Below are 18,833 nucleotides of genomic sequence, written 5' to 3' on the forward strand. Positions count from 1 at the left end.
TTTCTTCTTAGAAGACTTCCTTGATGAAATAAGAACTCTGGTATAGGTATCTCATCTCCCTTTATCAGTGGAATCAAGTCATGACCAGCTATTTTGACTGGCACTGAGATAGTAGTTTTTGCTTTATAAATGAGAAAACTAAGTGAAATAGGTCTTAATTTCCTCCAAATAAATCTTTAATCTTTATTCAAGTATCCAGCACCTATGTAAAACCTAATTAGACCATTTTGTCATTATCTAAAAATTTTGGGGGGTAGATGTGGGATATTGTTTCCTATTTCTGCTATTTGAAGAAAAAATTAACAAGTTTGTGAATGAGAAAGCTTAACATTGTAAAGATGTTAGTTCTTCCAAAACTAATCTATAAGCATAGTGAAATTCTACTTAAAATTCTAATGTGATAGTTTTGAGAATTAAACAAAGTAACACTAAAATTTATGGAGGAGCAAATGTCAGTTGATAGTTAAGACCCTTCATAGCCACCAAAGTAAAGAGAGAGGATTTACCTGATCAAATAATAATATTATTTTTCCAGATAGATAATCAGATTGTGTATATGTATAAATATACACATACACATACATACACATATATGTATCAAACACTCATATGTATGTATATTGGCACATCCACAGTAGTGATGTAAGTATAAAAATGATTACTTAACAAATACTATTGGGAAATAGACTTCATCCTTGCACCTATAAAAAATTAATGTCAAAATTGATTAAAGACTTGTGCATAAAAGGAAATGTTTACAACCATTAGAACAAAATTCAGAATCTCATTATGACCTTGGGCCTGAGAGATATTTTTAAAATAAGAAACAAATGGATTGATCACAAATAGGGGAAAAGTAATAGATTTGGTTATAGTAATATTAAAGACTTCTGTTTAACAATGGGAAGCAAATATAAACATTAAAAAACAACTGGAGAATATTTTTTTAAATATGTGAATGAAAGGGGATTAATAGTGTAAAGTGTAAAGAACCTGCGAGTCAAGAAGAAAACTGTCAGGCAACCCAGTATAAAAGTGAACAAAGTGGGGCATCTGGGTGGCTCAGTCTGTTAAGCATCTGGCTTTGGCTCAGGTCATGATCTCAAGGTCCATGGGCTTGAGCCCTGTGTCGGGCTCTGTGCTGACAGCTCAGAGCCTGGAGCCTGCTTCAGATTCTGTCTCCCTCTCTGTCCCTCCCCCACTCACACTCTAGTCTCTTTCTGTCAAAAAATAAATAAACATAAAAAAAATTTTTTTTAAAAATTGAACAAAGTGTACGAATGGATAATTCACAGGGAGGAAACTTGAATGGCTAACATTATAATAGATGTGTAGTACAATACCATTTCGGTAAATTTAATTCTCAAGTTCAGGTTCTTGGAGTGGGGAAAGGAATAAGATGGGAAATTGTGGCTGTGGAGATGAAAGAAATGAAAACATAAAAAAAGAACATTAATTGATTATTGAAAATAACATGACACAAATGATATTTTATAATCCTAAGAGTGCAAAAGTTCTCATACGGCCTACTCTCTGCAAGAATTTTGCAGATTCTAGACCCTCATTTTAAAGAGTTCTTTTTCTTTTTTAAAATTTTTAAAAATGTTTTATTTAATGTTTATTTATTGGAGAGAGAGACAGAGCATGAGCGGGGCTGGGGGGCAGAGAGAGAGGGAGACACAGAATCCAAAGCAGGCTCCAGGCTCTGAGCTGTCAGCACAGAGCCTGACGCGGGGCTCAAACTCACAGACCATGAGATCATGACCTGAGCCGAAGTTGGACACTCAACCGACTGAGCCCCCAAAAGAGGAGTTCGTTTTCTTTTCCATAGCCTCCATGACCATGCAAGAGTACCCACGGTTTCAAAGCTCACAGCTGTTTTGAATCAAGGAAATAGAAGAATCTCATCCTACAGATGATCTTGGTGGACTTTAGGTGAAAGGATATGTGTATGGAGGGTTTCGAAAAATTCCACATTAGCTCACACAGGAACAAGGAACAGAATTCAAGAAGGGATAGTGACAATCAGGCCAATAACTGGCCTAAGAAATATGTTTTAAAACTTTGTAGCCTCTGAACAGAGGGTAGCCTATTATAAGGGTCACTGCCTCCCCTTGACAAAGACTTTTTCCTTGACCAAACATTTGGCATGCTCCTCTGAGCCCTTTTTTTTCTTTTTTTTTTTACTAGGTCTCATCCTTGGGCCCTCCCTTCAGTCTACTGAGTCCACTTTTAGAGTGAATGCCATTAAGTCAGTTTAGTGAGAACCTGCTCACCCTTGATCCCTGATTACCCTGGCCTGCCGTCAGCAATTATCCTGTTAGGTCAGTTTAGTAGGATTCTCCCTACCCTACTTGTCTCCTCTTCGTAATTTTCCATCCATGGACACCCTCACTGGCTATAAATCCCCAGCTTTTTTGCTGTATTCAGAATTGAGCCTGATCTCTCTCCCCTATTTTGAGAGTCTTGACATCTATCACAATAGTCTTGAATAAAGGCTTCCTTGCCATTTTAACAAGTGTCAGAGCAATTTTTTCTTTAACGACCTGAAACGAAGATTTAATGGTAAATAGTAATCATGGGAAGGGAGGGTAGGATGTCTTGGGAATGTAGAGGATAAGGTTTTATTGTTTACTGTATGCAAAGGATCTAACAAACTCCAGGCAAATGCCCCTCTTTAAAGGGTGCCAGTATTAAGCCATATATGCTACAGCTATAAGGAAATATAAATCACATCAAACACAGGTGTAGTTCTACCCCCTCTGACCTCTGGAGGAAGACATCTAGGCATGACTGGTAATGGAAAGCACTGTTTCCTCATTCCTTGTGCATCAGAAGCATATGCTGTCAGTAGTCTCTGATCACCATGATTTTGTCTCCATATGTACAATGATAGTAGCCTCTTAAAAGGAAGCAACTTTTGAGGCAGTTGTGAAGCCTGCCATTTCAGTAATCTCCAGAGGCATTCTTTGACTTTTCCTGTAGTGCTGTGGCATGTTGACAGGGAGTCTGAAAACAAAGAGATGACAGGGAAAGATTCTGCTTCTCATCATCCTCATCATCTCTGTGTCAGAATGTTTTGCCTCTCTAGGAGTTCCTTATTTTGAGGTTTACCAGTGGAGCAAAGGACTTTGGCTCTCCACAAAGGCTGTGCATCTTCTGGCCAGATGTATGCGCCTGTCTGGATTGCCCTCCTTCTGGAGGTGAAGAGGAAGGTAAGCACTTCTGCCTACTGAGCCTGTTTATGTGATTGATGCTGGGACTTCCAATTTTGAGGACAAATGATCCATTAGTAGAAATGGGCACACAGGAAGCCTCAGTGCCAATAAGTTAAGTGCCCATCACTGTACTCAGTGAACAGTCTGCTGATCTCAATTGTAGGCAATTAACAGTGATTAGCAAGTGCGTGCTTGGTGGGTGGCACAATGAGATTCTTCTTACTGATGAGGCAAACTCACAAACAACCCAGAGAGGTATTGCTATGAAAATGCATCAAAAAAGCTCAATCACTGTGCAAGGGGGTCTGACCAAAGGAGGACTCTTGTGAATGTTTTAATTTCTCCTCTTAAACCTCTCATTAACTCTCAGACAATCCAGTAATATGGGGGGAGGGCCGGATATTCGTTTAGAATCAGATACTCTTTATGCATCCTGAGTTAGAGAAATTAGAACGAGAAGAAAATAAATCCCCACAAAATTGTGCAACCCTGGGGAGCACAGCTATTTCTTACTTCTCTTGTATTTCCTTCCAAACTAGCACAGTGCCGTGCACCTAGGAGAGCTCAGTAAATGTTGGTGAAAGTGAATTGAAATCAGGTCTCCTTGTCCTAGCTACTTATAATCATGTTAGCCTTTTCTCGTCTCTTCCATTATTTTACGTGTTGCTTTTTAAATTAGTTTTTTGCTACCCTTTCTTTCTCTTCTCCCCCTTTTTTAATCATTAAAACTATATTTGTAATGTGTTTTTGTGTTAGATATATATTTGAGAGGTTTGCAAAGTAGAAATTCAATATAAATTTTTATTTTCCTATTGACTTTTATTATAATTTCGTAGTAGTAGTCCCATCAATATATTTGGGCTCAAAGGCATGGTGAAGAACAACAAATATCTGTTTCAAATAACTTTCTGCTAGTGGCAATTATCAGTGCCCACAATCAGTGGGCAATTATTCTCCCCTATAGCAGGAAAATAATCAAGTAGACAATTAATTTACATTTTCTTTAAACACCCATATATTAAAACACATTATACAATTTCCACTTCCTTGGGAGTTCTCACTGACTTTATGAGACTTGTGTGTCTAACTAACCACATGAGTTATACCAGGTATTCAGAGAAATTCACTAAGTGGAGGAAACTTAACACTGTTTTCAAAAATGTGAGCTATATTATTCCGCCATTAAGTGCAGAATGATCTATGAAGGCAAAGTCTACTTCTACACGTTCACTCTAAAATTCCCAGTGCCTAGCCCTAGCACAGTGCTTGACGAGTAGTAGAGATGAAAGAATAAATTATTTAATTACTCAATACCAAAGCAAAACAAAGATATTACTTCATGAAAACCAAAATACATCCATTCTTATTATTCCTTCTTAAAACTTAAATAATTACCACTTTAAAGTCTTATTTAAGCCTATGTACAGCTACGTAGTAGAAAACAATACATTATGCCACTGATATCATCGATCATGCTTGAAGATGGAGAACTTTATTGCTTAAAACGTACCTTTGCTCAATGTGTAATTTGAATAAGTGATGATATGACCTGCAAGTAAACTATGCATCTTAATATTTAGGGCCAAGGTAAGAAAATGCCTTAACTAATGTTAACAAGAATCAATGCTTAATGGATGGAACTAATTGTAACCTGACTTTTGTTGCAATGTAGGTCAAATTATCCTTACTTTAATGAAACACAGTCTTGCCTGTATTGTAACTATAGTTTTACCAAGCAGTCCTCTGATTATGAATCCAGTTTTTTTATTATTTTATTTATTTACTTAATTTTATTTGTGTAATTTTATTTTTTAACCACTTTAATGAGATATGACTGACATACAAAAATCTGTAGATAAAAACTGAGAATAAACTGAGGGTTGATGGGGGGTGGGAGGAAGGGGAGGGCCGGTGATGGGCATTGAGGAGGGCACCTGTGGGGATGAGCACTGGGTGTTTTATGGAAACCAATTTGACAATAAATTTCATATAAAGAAAAGGAAACAAAAAGGAAAAAAAGGCCCCCAAAACTGTAGATATTGAATGTATACTACTCGATATTTTTAGAGATAAGTATATACCCATGAAACTATCATCACTATCAATGCCATAAACCTATCTGTCATGTCCAGTTTCCTCACACACCCCTTGGTTTTTGTTTCCTTTCATGGTAAGAGCACTTAACATAAGATCTACCTACCCTCTTGGCAAATTCATAGCTATTAATTATGTGCCCTGTGTTGTCCCATAGAACTCCAGAACTTACTTATTTTGCATAACTGACATTTTATACCCTTGGATCGTCACCTCCCCACATCCCTCTCTTTCCAGCCACTGACAACCACCATTCTACTTTATGCTTCAATATGTTTGGCTATTTTATTTTTGAGAGAGAGAGAGAGAGAGAGAGAGAGAAAGAGAGAGAGAGAGCGCAAGTGAGGGACAGGCAGAGGGAGAGGGAGAGAGAGAATCTTAAGCAGGCTCCATGCTCAGCGTGGAGCCCAATGTGGGGCTTGATCTCACAGCTGGAAGATTCTGACCTGAGCTGAAATCAAGAGTCTGACACTTAATTGACTGAGCCACCCAGGTGTCCCATGTGGGTGACTGTTTTAGATTTCACATGTAAGTGGGATCATGGAGTATTTGGCTTTCTGTGTCTGACTTATTTCACTGGCGCATCATGTCCATGCATGTTGTTGCCAGTGGTAGGTTTTCCTCCTTTTTTTAAGGCTGAGAAGTATTTCATTGTATGTACATAGCACTTTTCTTTCTTCATGTGTTCATTCACGGACATTGGGTTGTTTCCATATCTTCCCTATTGTGACTAATTCTCCAATGAACATGGGTGTGCAGGTATTTATTTGAGATTCTGATTTCAATTCAGAATACATACTCAGAAGTGGGATTGCTGGATCAGATGGTGATTCTCTTTTTAACTTTTTGAGGAACCTCCATACTTTTTTCCATAGTAGCTCCACAGATTTACATTCTGATCAACAGTATACAAGTGTTTCTTTTTCTCCATATCCTTGCTAACATTTGCTAACCTGTGGTTTTTAGATAATAGTCATCATAACAGATGTGAGTAATATCTCATTATGACTTTTGATTTGCATTTCCCTGATTATTAGTGACTTTGAGCACATTTTCATATACCTATTGACTGTTTGCAGTCAATTGTCTATTCAGGTCCTTTATCCATTTTTAAATTGGATTATTTGTGAGTGTTTTTTATTTGCAATTGAGTTGTATGAGTTCTTTATATATTTTGAATGTTGACCTCTTATTATATATGTGTGTATGATCTATTTCAATTTTTTTGAAAATCTTATTAGTGAAAATGTAAATCTTAGCATTATGTTTTATATGTTATCCAATTTTGAACGCGCTTAGCATTAACCGGTTTTCTAGACATCAAATCATCCCTGAGTGAAATGATTACAATACAGGTTTTTGTTTTTGTTTTTGTTTTGTATGTGTGAAATTGAGGAATAAATGTACCAAGACACAACTAATTTATTATTCTGTCCCCAAATTATCCAGAATAGACTATCTTGCCTTTTACAAATTATCCATCTTAACCATACTCAGTAACCCTTGATCATCATTTAATACAAAATCATTCATGCCTAAACTATGTAAAAGTCTAGGTTTTCTCTGACTTCTGCAAAGCCCTGATTTTGAATAATCTGAGGCCAGATTAATGAGGATTAATTGTATGCCTTCCCTGATGTTCTTTTGACCTTTTCATGTGAATGAATCACGTTAGCCTTCAGCCCTTCTGACTGCTATTTATAGAAGTCTGCAAATATCTAGTAATGAGGTGATTGAAATTGAACAAAGAGTGTTCCAGAGCTCATCTTATTGGGGACAATTAATATCTCCCATCATTATCACCTTAATAACATTTAAATATTAGATCAAAGATTTCTTTCTATGTGCTTTAGTGATGCCTATTTGATTGGTGGGCTTAATAAAAATGGTCAAGGATAACAAAGTACATTTTTACTTGCTCCAAACAGACTTTATATCAGGAAGCAATAACAAAACTATAACAAAGCAAAACAAATAAAACTTCATTATCATCAAAGATATGTAGGTTTTTTTTTTTTTTTTTTTTGAATTTGAAATTTAAAATGGGCACTTTGGGTAGCTTCTGTTGATGTTCCCTGACGAAGGACCCTTTTGGATCTGTTATTGAGCCAGGGAGTCAACACTTGTCTGAAGAGGTCCAAGAAGTCTAGTTTTATACTAACTCAAACTACAAAAGATCCTAGGGATTGGCCAATTTGGGGGCTTCCTAATAGGTTGCTTTTTTAAACTAAGGAAAAGTTTTTTTCAGACCAAACTGTGACCCAGTGAATCTAAGCTGCAGGTGAGTTTTTGGCCTTGCTATAATTTGTTTCTGATGTTTCTGACGTTGTTGCTGCCTGTAACAGCAACAATTCTTGCAACATGAATATGAATACCTGTTAGGGAAATAGATTTGTTTGGCCCATGTCTCTTGAATGTCATGGCTGGAAAAAACTAATCAAAACAGTCTCATTGATTTTTGCTTGCCCAAGCAAAAGAAGAGTATTGTGTAATTTCATACTTTAATTTAAATGGAGTGCCCATCATATACAAGTTACCATGTACTCTGGAGGACACAGAGCACAAGTCCTTTTCCCCCCAAAACTCACAATCTATTATATATATAAGATATGGACAGATAATTACAATGGGAAGTGTTACCTTACATTTGTGTTCACCAGGAAATAACATAAAAAACAACCCAGTGAGTTATGAGTGATTTTGAAAATACTTTCAGTGTTTTCCTGGGGTTGAATATTGTAAGTATGGAGACCTTAACACATTAAGCTTTGTTTAAAAAATTGAACAGCTTCTCTTATATCTTAAATATCCATTTTGTTTTATTTTAACAAACCCAGATATTTAAGTAGAAATTTCATTATGAAACAGAATTTTCACTTATGATGAAATTTAGAGAGGTGGAGAATGGCCAATGAGCACTAATTGTTAAGTTATTATAATGAAATGAAGACAAATTGTTCTGACACTTTAAAATAATTATAAAGCTGACTCATTGCTGTACTGAAAAAGCTGAGCCTACATATTGCTCCGTCTTTTTGTTCTAATTAGATTTTATTTATTTCCAATATCTTTGTGAGAGACTGAGAACAGATCACAGAAAATGGTCCATTATGCACCTACAGCATTTGAACTTTTTAAAGACAAAGTAATTCTTGATATGGCAGAAATCCATATGACGCCCAGGCTTTCCTCAGTAAACTCATAAACAAATGGCAGCAATAACATCTTTAAATCACTTTCTCAAGTGTTTCTCAGCTGCGGTTTCGACGAATACACATTACACCACTGGATGTGTAATAACTGGGAACAGTTATTTCTAGGAGGAAGAACAGGCTCATCAAAATTCAATTCAGAAAAATGCAAAACAAAACAGAAAGAAAAAGAAAGTCCACAAACTCAAAAACAATCTATGAGGAATCAAATAAGAACTTTGGGGAAAGACTTTGTTGGTTTTATTGTTGAATATGCTATAAACAAATATGACCAACATTCTGTACGCACTCTTTCTGGTCCTTGGTTTAGAATAGTAAATTGGCTTAGTGTCTATTGTTTCCTAGTATATTAACTGAAAGTCTTTAACTAAGACCCTTATTTGAAAGCGCTGGGTATTTACATGCTTAAAAAATGCCTTGGACTGGAGAATAGTGAGATGGGTGAGTGGCAATATATTCAATGGCCGTATGGAATGGAGAAGGACCAGCCATAATACGAATATGGCGCTCTGGTGCATACCAGCTGGATGTCAGCTCTCATTGTCTGGTGTTTGTTAGATTTTGCCTTGAGGTGGCATTTACTCAGGAGAATAAGAAAAGATTAGATTAATGGGAAGCAAATCAAACTGTCCTTTTGCACACAGAGGAGCAGTATGTCAGAGGCTCTGGTGATTGCATCGTTGCACGCATATAAAGGAACAGCTTGGAAATCATTTTAGTTGTTTAGCAAACACCTATTAAATAACTATATATCGTTAACCTGGGAGTCTATCTATTAAAGTTTTCCCATGACATACTCCATTTTATTCAAAAGAAATGATGGAGGTGGAAAGAAATTTGAAGGTCATCTAATAAAGTCCTTTTATTTTACAAATGAAGAAACTGAGGCCCAGATTGATTAAGTAACAAATATTTCTTGAGCATCTACCATGGACTAAGCACTTTTTTAGGTGCTAGGGGTAGAGTGGGGAACTAATGAATCACGGGAAGAACCCGTCTTCTCACAGAGCCTATATTTAGGAGCAGAGAGAGGAAAAAACAGAAGGCAAGATTTCAGAGAGTGATGAGAGCCAAGAAAAAGAGGAAATAGTGGAAATAAAGTGACTGTAGTTGGGGATTGGCCACTTGAGAGTTAGTGTTTAAGGAATTCTCCCTGAGGAGGTGACAAACTGAGACCCGAAAGAGGAGAAGCCATGCTTCCAAAGATATGAGGCAGAACACTTAAATCAGAGGGACAGCAAGGGTAGAGACTAGAGTTTGCCATGCAGGAGAAACAGAAATAAGGCCTGTGTCTCTGGAGTATGAAGAAGTTGAAGAGGTGGGAAGGGCCAGATCGCTGAGGCCTTTCAGGTATTAGTAGTTTGATTTTTAATTGTGGAAATTTGTTTATATTTATACTCACATTTATTGCATACTCTACACAGCATGTGTATGGACACATATGCATGGTGTGAGAATAAAATCTACTGTATATTTCTGAAATACCATTCTGGCAGAGGGAAGATCACCTAGTAGGTTATTATGGTTGACCCTTGAACAACATGGGTTTGAACTGCCGGGGTCCCTTTATAGACAGATTTTTTATTTTCAGATAAATATAGTACAATACTATAAATGTATTTTTTCTTATGATTTTCTTAAGGCTTTCTTTACCTTAGTTTACTGTAAGAGCACATATAACAAACTAAATATGCGCTAATCAACCATTTATGTTCTCAGTAAGGCTTCCAGTTAAAGGGAGGCTATTAGGAGTTCAGTTTTGGGGGAGTCAAAAGTTATATACATGGACTTTCAACTGTGTGGGGACTGGTGCCCCTAACCCCTGCGTCGGTCAACTGTATGGCTAAGTGAAAGGTGATAATGATAGTGGGAGATGTGGATTTGAGAGAAGAGCATGGTTATCACATATTTTGAATATCAAGGTGAGACAAAAGAGAGAAATTAGGTTACCTCCTAGTTTTTTGCTTGATTATCTAGGCTGATGGGGATGCTGGTAAGCTGAGATAGGTACACTGGGGAAAGAATAGATGTATCGGGGAAGACACTGAGAATTCTCTTGTGGACACATGAACTATGAGATGCCTTTGAGATATGTCCATAGAGATTTTCAGTAGGCTATTGGGCTGTTAGAGTGTAAGTCTGGAGCTGAATGAGGTCAGCACAGCAGAGAGAAATTTGGGAGTCATCTGCATGCTGAGGGTATCGGAAACCCTGGGGCAAGATAGGGTCTCTTAAGGAAGGAGAGCAGATGGAGTAGAAGACTGAAAGCTAAGTCCTGGGCCCCTCCAAAATTCAGATTTTGGAAAGAGGGAATAGACAGGAATAAAGGCTGAGGAACAACAGACACTGAGGTAGAAAGAAAAACAGGGGAGGTAATGTCAAGGAGGTCCACGGGCAGGCATTAAATCCTAGGTTACCTAACTTTTAGACAAGTCGTGTCTATAATGCCATGCTGCCCTTTTCCTAATTCTTATTTATGGCTAATATTTTACTGCAAAATAAAAAGTGAGAAGCTGAGGCAATCAGTGTCTAAATCGAACTTAATCTCTTGCCCGGTGTTAATGCCTGATGTGCTTGTTTTTGTTTTGGTTGACTTTGGTCATATTTTTGTCACATATTTGAAACTAGATTTCTTGAATTTGGAGTGCCTTCTGGTCTATTTTTGATGTGCCTATTAAGGCCTGGTGATGGTCAATCTGGTGATGTTTGGAACCAGGGTAAGATGTGATTTTTTTCCTTCTTCTTGTCCTTCCCACTGTAATTATCTCCTTAATAGTATTTCACAGGAGGCAGCAGCTTCGAGTTTTAGTCTTTCTGACATCCAAACCCCAAACCTCAGCGATAGCTTTATATATCTTTGCCCTTTACTTGTTGCATTGATTGCCAAATCTCACTGCTTCCCTTTATATTTGTAGCTTTTTTCTCTCCCTCCACTGCTGCCCAGCTCTCTACCTGAATGATTCTCTTCACTGAAACACTTTGCTTGTAAGCAGTCCATCTGTTCCATTCCTGCCTACTGCCAGTGTTCAAATGATTCTTTCTGAGGTTCTGGCATTTCCATTCTTACTCTTAAATCCCACAGCGGCTTCCCATTCCCTAAAGAATTAAGTTCACAGTCTTTGCCCTGTCAGGTGTTGGAGCTCTGAATGATTTCCTTTCTCTCGTCCCATTCAACATGTCTGACTTCTTTCACTTTTCCTAGGTTTTCAGAATTCTTTTGTTCACAATTATTTTGAATTTTCCTTTCATCAGGCCTATTTTTTTTTTAAGAGCCACTGGAAATACAAGAAAAACAAGATGATTTTTGTCATTTCTTGCTGAAGTATAATCTGTTACGATATGTGTTTAATGTGTTAAATTTTATCTAATAAAGTTAATGTGCAGCACAGCTAGAATTATCTTACCTCATGGCTCCTCTTAGAACTTACTTAGTTCAAGCCAAAAAGGACCTGACAGAAAATGACCTAATGATGCCTTTCAGGAAAGTACAAATAAAAGCCTTGCACAAATGTGGGGCTCTGAAATGAGCCAATAGGGTGAATGGAAAAATGTTCTCTCTTACAAAGTGCCTATTTTTACTTTATTTACTTTGACCCCGGTTCCTGTTAGGCAGCATTAATATATAGGCACTAGGGTGCTCAAAACGAAAAGAGGAACTGAGTTAGTAAGCACCGGTTGCCATGTGGGTAGAGACCTGTTTGTGTCACAGATCTTGGCAAAGATCAAACCGGAGATCAAAGGCTTTGATAAAATATGACTGAGCTTAGCAGCTTGTCACCTCTTCCCACAGCCATGGGGAGTAGTTTGTGACTGTGACTGTCTGCTGCCTGAGGTGTGCCTCTGACAGGGAGTCGCATGAGAGCTGCTGGCTGGGCCTGAGGTCAGCCTGGGTGGTAATGATGATGATCTGGGCTGATAGAAGAGTTGAGGTGCCAGGTTCCAGCAGGAGTTAACAGATACCAGGGTATTAAAGCAGCCGAGCTTACTGTGATCTCAGACAGATGTGACAGCAGCTGGAGAAAGCTATAGGAGCAAAACAAGCAGCAGTGGCTTCAAAGAGAGCTGAAAGATTCAGCTTTATGTTCCCTTTCCGACAGGAAAGGCGTGGGCCTCCAGTTTTCTATCTCTGCCACTATTTTTAATGGGCTTACCGTTTGCCGGCTCTGACTATTCCTTATGCTTATACACACCACCTAAACCCACCCCTGAAAGGCATGTGTTTCCATGGGCCTGGTATAGATAATAAATACTTGGCATTCACTATAAATATCTGCTGAAGGAAGGAAAGAAGGAAAATGGGAGGGAAGTTTGGATGGAGGGTAAAACTTATGTGTAAATTTCCAGCTAAGTAGTACTCAGGAGACCAAGACTGGTGTAGTGAGTAGGTTGCAGGCAAAATGGCGACATCTGAGGAAGTAAACTGTTTCTTCATTTTCTCCACAATACCTGCCTGTGAAACTTCCACTGTTACATATTTATTCCCAAATGGCATAAACCTCTTCAGACTTCAAGAGTTTCTTATAAAAAATGTAAATAACTCTTGTGATGGAATGCACTTAACTGTATGTTTGGCCGAGAACTAGTTATGCGCAGGGCCATTTTGGAAAGGGACACAGATGGGATATCTGGGTAGGTGAACTTCAGATTTCAAGAGGAGTGTCGATTTCAATCCAACTCAGAAGAGTTAGGAGCAGCTACTCCCATTTTACAGTCTGGATACAGCTAGCATGGACAAAAAGAATCTGGTCTCACCTGCTGTCACTATAGAAAGAGACCTGTAACCTTATTTCAAATGGTACATCTGATTCATTCCATAGAAGTATTTTTGTCTTAGAGCAAAGTGCAACCTATACAAGCAAAGGTACATATATATGCAAAGATATACATGAAAATGAGTTTGTGTGTGTGTGTGTAGTTGGGGAAAAAGTTCACAGGGGTTTCTTTGAGCTTGTTAGTCTGACCAATAACTCACAGAGCCCAGATACAGAGTTTCAGACACTGCCACATTACCATACTATATTATTTACCCAGGAAGTAAACCTGGAGGGTCAGCACCTCCAATGACATGATGAGCCACCAATCTCATTTATCAACCAATCAATATCAACCAATCTCATGTATTGGTCTTACTCTCACCTTTGAATAGCTATAGAAAACAGTTCAGATTTACAAAATGGGTGACAGAATCATATTCCACTTCTAGACGCTAATGGGTCTCTAAAGCAGCATCAGGGAATCTGGTTGGATTTCACTGTCACTATTATTTTCTAAAGGCAATTTGCGAGCCTGGTAAAATGCAGAAATTAACGTGCAGTGAGTGTAAATTCAAGTTTCAAATAATTAGCCTCCTGTGGAGCAATTCTTCACCTTCAAAAAGTATTCCTGTACTCTCCCTGTTATTTTGACGAAGGCCAATTGGCCAAGACTTTGAATTGCTTGGAAAAATTCCTCCCCGAATGAAATGAAGAAACTGTGAGAAATGAGTAATTTGTATTCATTGTTTTGGTACATGTTTGTGACACAGTGCTTTGGGAAATATTCAAACCTATGCTAATTTGAGATTTTGGTTGCTCTGTGACCCTGCCGGTTATTTCCCACTGTTTTGCCATTATCATACTCGGCTGGCCCAGTCTGGGTTCTGTTTCGGAAACAAATGAGACTGGATTTTGCTCAACTTCTGCCTGAAGTTTTTCATTGTTTGTAATTGGCTAGATGACTTGGACTATGTTAAAAAAATAAATTTTTGAGCATATTTGATCAATAATTTTATAATTCAAGGGTGGTAAGTATCCCAATCAATTATTCAATATGGGCTTTGGTGCACGTCCTATCTAAGTATGAATCTCAGCTCTATCACTTGCTAGCTGTGGTTATTGGACAAGTAATTTAATCTTGCTACACCTCAGTTTTGTCATCTGTAAAATAGGGATGGTACCTCAAGAATCTGTGTTGAGCACAAAATGAAATAATGTACATAATATTCTTAGCTATTAACACTTTAAAACATATTAGGTGATGGGCTAGAACAGCTGTGTCTGGTAGAAATATAATGCAAGGCACACATTTAAAATTTTCCAGTAACTGCATTAAAAAGTAAAAAAGAAATAGATAAAATTAATTTTAATTATACATTTTATGGACTCCACTATGTCCAAACATCATTTCAACATGTAATCGATAAGAAAATTATTAAAGAGCTATTTTACTTTTCCCTCCCTTATTACCAAGTCTTCACAATCCCATATGTGTTGTATACGTACAGCACATCTCAATTTGAATGGTAAATTTTCAACAGAGTAAAAAGTAGTCCTGGCAAAACAGTAAAGTCGTATTTAATGAAAAACTATTTTGCTCTGCTTCAGTTTATAAATTAAAATGAATTAAACCTAAACAAGATCAAAAGTTCAGTTTCTAGTTGCACTGGCTGCATTTCAAGTGCCTGATAGCCACATGTGGCTGGTAGATAATGGTATTGGACATCTCAGGGCTAGAAAGTAGGTGCCCAGAGCCTGTGGACCTCAGCATTCACCTGTTTAGTCTCATTAAAAGCCTTAGCTGCTCACTTGTCTCTGCTTTACTTTTCCTACTCATGGAGAAAAAAAACAACAACAAAAAACAGAAAACGAGAAAAGAAAGAAAGAAAAGAATTAAGTGGTTGCTCCTTGACAACCATCTGCGTCGACCAACTATTGGAAAAGATGGAAAGAGAAGTTGAATTTCATGGCAACGTTTGTTGTTTGGGCCAGATCTCCTGCCTTGAGAGTCTCTCCTTGGAAGGTGGAAGCAGGAACATTAGTGATGCAAGCAAGCTCAGTGATCATGGGTAACCCTGTAATATTAACTGTGGCAACAACACAGGTAGGGCCACAAAGAACGAAGTGAGTCCTGGAAGAAGCCCAGGTCAGAATGTTATTGTGATTAACTTTTTTTGCACTTGGGAGGCCAAGCTGAGCTGCAGTGGGTTGTGACCATGAAGCTGAGAGCCTTGCTGCAGAGCAGATTTACAACGGTGTGGTGATCACAGCAGTAGCAGGGAGATCGATTCAGTTGTTTAACAGAGCCTTCTACCACTCAGTGATGAAGGAAATGCAAACACCCCAAAGCCACAGTCCCTGCTATCTTCCATTTATGGATAGTATAGGTGGGGAGATCAGACATAAGCAAGGGAAGATTTTAATTCCATATGGGATAAAAATGCACAACAGCATTAGAAACATGGTTAAAAAACCAAGAATACTATTAATTACTAAATTGATGGTATCAGTAGTAAAGGATGTTGGAGTTCACATGTAAGGAGATTAAGGCTGGGTTCATCTGAGAAGGCAGGCAAAGCCTGAGGTTTTTTTTCTCTGAAGTCAGACTGAGCAAAAGCACTGGTGAAAGTACTTTGTATGCTGGTATGGAGAATTCAGAAGTGAATAGTTGGAGCTAAAAATGTGAATAGGTGTGTTCAAGATGCTTTTTTTTTTTCTCCAGACAATGGACAATCCTTGAATTTACAAAGCATGAGTGATAGGATCAAAGAAAATTGATTTTAAAGGAACATAACTGTTATATACGTTGGTACAGGATTGCATAAGTTTTCTGAGTGATTGAATTTATAATTTATCAAAATCCTCATTAATAATTGTGTCATAAAGACAAGCAGGTGTAATTATCTCCATTTTTATATGAAAAAAATACTCAAGATAAAGTGGTTAAGCTAATTGTCCAAAGCCACAAGACTAGTGAGTGGTCACTAAGGACTAGAATTTGGGTATCCTCATATTCAGTCTAGGGCTATCTCCATTATATATCAGTATGTCTTTTAGAGGTAGAGTTTCTTAACAAAGGTGACATCCCTGGGTAATTCCTGCACTCTTTGATCTATTAAAAGCAATTATTTGGACTATCGTCAGACAATATTATCAATATGAAAATTTGGCCATTAGTGTTCTCCTTTCAGTTTTTCAGCCTCCCTCTAACACTTCACTAAGCCCAAATTCCTAGTGTCTTCATTGTGTAACCAGAATGGTTAAGATCTTCTGCTCCTGGGACAAAAACCTTGCTTCTTGACCATCTTGCCCACTTAAAATGTATCCGTCTCTTATTTTTTCTGGAAGTGCCCAACAGTTTGTAGCCAAGTGTAGTTACCAGGCAATGTACATTAACCTCTGATAACATTTTTTTTTTTTTTTTTTAAATTTTTTTTTTCAACGTTTATTTATTCTTGGGACAGAGAGAGACAGAGCATGAACAGGGGAGGGGCAGAGAGAGAGGGAGACACAGAATCGGAAACAGGCTCCAGGCTCTGAGCCATCAGCCCAGAGCCCGACGCGGGGCTCGAACTCACGGACCGCGAGATCGTGACCTGGCTGAAGTCGGACGCTTAACCAACTGCGCCACCCAGGCGCCCCAACCTCTGATAACATTTTAATCAGCGAATTTGTTGCTTTTCCTTTATGATAATGCTTAGACTTGTTTATGTTTATGATCAGGACTTTATCATTTCAAGTCTTGGGGTATGAGTCAGTAGAAATACTTTTACCCCTCTCTTCTTTCTCAGGCTGGCCTCCTTTCTTTCTTGCATGTGCCCCATCTTACACTGCTTACTGAATTCTGGCCAAGTGCTAGCCTGTTCAAGCTCCATTCAAGAAGCTTTACACACATTTGTTTCTAACCCTGTAACAACCCGGCAAGTTAGCTGTGATCAGCTGGTATTTATCTGGGTTCAAAGCCCAGGCTTTCCCCCTATGTTAGATTGCTTAATGAAATTTCCAAATGGCAGCTGCTCCGGGATCTTGTCTGCCTGATTGTTTTAACTCAAAAGGCAACAACCCAGCTGTCAATTCCTACTACTAATTTCTAGGGCAATATTCAAAGCTGCCAAATCCTCATGTGATCTGATCTACTCTGGAAACTTTTTTCCTTCTCATGGGCAATATCCTTTAATGATAGATATGAAAAGTCTTTCAAGTCCAAAAATTCCTGCCCCAGTGTTCACTATGCTCTAACCTCATTGGTGCCGAACTGATATTGTCCATTTTTAAGCTAAATTCATTGATGTTGATGCTGGTTGACTAGTAATGTTTGCCACCCACTGAGGTCTAATCAGTGGTTTTGCTTTTACTCCAGGTTTAACACTGATGCTTCTTGTCAGTCCTCCTTTCCTTTTGCCTTCATTCCATTGGTGTGCATACAAATAGATGTGCAAAATTCTTGTTCTAGGGTTATAATTCTACCAAGCTAATCAAGAATAGATTGGCACCAGGGCACCCGGTGGCTCAGTTGGTTAAGTGTCAGACTTTGGCTCAGGTCATGATCCAGCAGTTAGTGGATTTGAGCCCCACATCAGTCTCTGTGCTGACAGCTCGGAGACTGGAGCCTGTTTAGATTGTGTGTGTGTCTCTCTCTGTCCCTCCCCCGCTCATGCTCTGTCTCTCTCTCTCTCAAAAATAAATAAATAAATAAACATTAAAAAAAAAAGAACAAATTCTTTTGATTCAGAAGTAGATGAAACTTGTTCCAGATATGTTTTGTTTGACTCACAAGGCATTATTTATGCATTTGAAAAATTAATCCAACACTACAGACATTTGACAAATTCACAAAATACTAAGGATTTTTTGTTTTTCTTGAAAAAATGGCATGTTTGGCCACATTGAACTCACATTTCCAAACGATAACATTTGAATGGAATTGAATATTAACTACCCCCTTTGTCTGATCTATCTGGGCTTCTATTACTCATCCAATATATTATGCATTACAAATTGTATGCAGTCTCCTTCACTCATTATTATTTCTGTGACTTTCTTAGGTATGTGAGATTGTAACCTTTTCTCTAGACATTTATTTACGTAGCAAAAAGAATATTTTGCAGTTAGATAGATGGATATCCAACTCTAGGTTTTGCTCTTTATTAGCAAGATGCTTAGAAGTTATCATACTTTTTGTAATCCAGCTAGGGTTCCTAACACAATATCTGGCACGTAGAAAGTGTTTATTACTTGGTAAGTGGTTTTACTGCCTCTGCTACTATAAGTACTGTTATAATTAATGTTGCCATCATTATTACTATTGGAGTCACATTTCCTAGATTCTGAACAGAGGAGTCCTACCCTGATAATCCTCAGAGTTCTCTGTTTCCAAGAGACATCACCAGGTTAGTAACTCTTACGGGGTGCAGTAGAGGTGTTAGCCTGGTCGTCCTCGAACTTGTAGTTGATGCCCTGTGCTGATCTTTAAATGTTTGTCCTCAGAGAATAAGGTGGCACCTGTCACTTGCCATCCACACTCTTTCATGTGATATTAGGATATGGTGAGAAGT

This window comes from Prionailurus viverrinus, chromosome B1 (assembly GCF_022837055.1).
Source record: "Prionailurus viverrinus isolate Anna chromosome B1, UM_Priviv_1.0, whole genome shotgun sequence".
In the NCBI taxonomy this organism is placed as follows: domain Eukaryota; kingdom Metazoa; phylum Chordata; class Mammalia; order Carnivora; family Felidae; genus Prionailurus; species Prionailurus viverrinus.